Source organism: Colobus angolensis, unplaced genomic scaffold, assembly GCF_000951035.1.
Source record: "Colobus angolensis palliatus isolate OR3802 unplaced genomic scaffold, Cang.pa_1.0 Scaffold168, whole genome shotgun sequence".
Taxonomy (NCBI): Eukaryota; Metazoa; Chordata; class Mammalia; order Primates; family Cercopithecidae; genus Colobus; species Colobus angolensis.
The window spans coordinates 3,552,849-3,554,682 of record NW_012114799.1 but is presented as its reverse complement, the minus strand read 5'-3'; the positions used below and the strand labels follow the sequence as shown (position 1 = coordinate 3,554,682).

General features: G+C 40.7%; 1 pseudogene across 1 annotated transcript; it reads left to right on the top strand.

Annotated features, from left to right (window-relative positions):
- Positions 1–611: 611 nt before the first annotated feature.
- Positions 612–1,617, top strand: LOC105508783 (annotated as a pseudogene). The gene has a single exon (XR_001001329.1). The product of XR_001001329.1 is annotated as an S-formylglutathione hydrolase pseudogene (transcript).
- Positions 1,618–1,834: the final 217 nt, after the last annotated feature.

Here is a 1,834-nt window from a genome sequence, read left to right as displayed (position 1 = left end):
AAAAAAAAAGTTAAATTTTTAAAGTTTGAATTTATTGTTTATCTCAATCAAACTCTAGGGCTGATGTTCATCTAAGGCAAGAGGAGAGTCAAGGTAAGGGCTTGTTGGGGTCCTTGCTGCTTCATCTCTTGCCTCTGGTTCTCTGTATAGTGGAAGAGTTTCTCATCTTTTCAGCTCAGCATTTCTACCTGGTGGAGGAATATGGCTGCCGTCCACTCCATAAGCCTTTAGTTCCTACGCTTGGGTCTTCACAGTCAGAGAAGAAAAGAGCTTTCTTCTCCCAAATCTAGTCTGAAAACTCCTGGGAAGAAGGCTTTCCTGGCTTCTCCCCCATTAGATCAATCCGTTCGCTATCATTGACCAGAGTATTTTAGGAACACACCTTTTGTTACCAGGGGAGGGGAAGAAAGGAGGCAGTACAGACTGAAAATCTGGGGATGGGCACTGTGGCTCATGCCTGTAATCCCAGTGATTTGGGAGACCAAGGCAGGAGGATCATTTGAGCACCAGAGTTTGAGACCATCCTGGTGGATATGGCAAAACCCTGTTGCTAAAAAACAAAAATCAAACAAAACAAACAAAACACCTAAAAATTAGATATTTTCGCTTTTACTTTGGGCCATTTCTTCTGGTCACTCTGCCGCAGGAGAATCATCTACCATTTGGTACAAGCAAAAAGCAATCAGCAATTGGACAGGAGAAGAATGGCACTGACGCAGATTTCCAGCAACAAGTGCTTTGGGGGATTGCAGAAAGTTTCTGAACATGACAGTGTTCAACTGAACTGCAAAATGAAATTTGCTGTCTACTTGCCACCAAAGGCAGAAACGGAAAAGTGCCCTGCACTGTATTGGCTCTCAGGTTTAACTTGCACAGAACAAAATTTTATATCAAAATCTAGTTATCATCAAGCTGCTTCAGAACATGGTCTTGTTGTCATTGCTCCAGATACCAGCCCTCGTGGCTACAATAGTAAAGGAGAAGATGAGAGCTGGGACTTTGGCACTGGTGCTGGATTTTATGTTGATACCACTGAAGATCCTTGGAAAACCAGCTACAGAATGTACTCTTATGTCGTGGAGGAACTTCCCCAACTCATAAATGCCAATTTTCCAGTGGAACCCCAAAGGATGTCTGTTTTTAGCCACTCCATGGGAGACCATGGAGCTCTGATCTGTGCTTTGAAAAATCCTGGAAAATACAAATCTGTGTCAGCATTTGCTCCAGTTTGCAACCCTGGGGCAAAAAAGCCTTTAGTGGATATTTGGGAACAGATCAAAGTAAATGGAAGGCTTATGATGCTACCCGTCTTGTGAAATCCTATCCAGGATCTCAGCTGGACATACTAATTGATCAAGGAAAAGATGACCAGTTTCTTTCAGATGGACAGTTACTCCCTGATAACTTCATAGCTGCCTGGACAGAAAAGAAAATCCCCATTGTTTTTCAATTACAAGAGGGTTATGATCATAGCTACTACTTCATTGCCATCTTTATTACTGACCACTTCAGACATCATGCTAAATACCTGAATGCATGAAAAACTCCAAATAAGAGAATCTATTCAGGATTATGAAAGTAAAATGCAACTGTATTGCTGAGCAAAACAAAATAAAATTCAAAATCATTGGATTTTGTAATGCTAAAAGGGCTTTATTCTATAGTTGAATCACCTCTGAATAAGCATAGAAAACCTAAAAAAAAAAATTAGATATTTTCAAAAATATTATTGGTCACAGAGTGGGGCCAGTATCGCTGTTTTGATTTTAGTGTGAACTTAATAACTTTGCCTTCACTTATGGTTACGATCTCCTCTGAGGTTCTCCTTACCCAG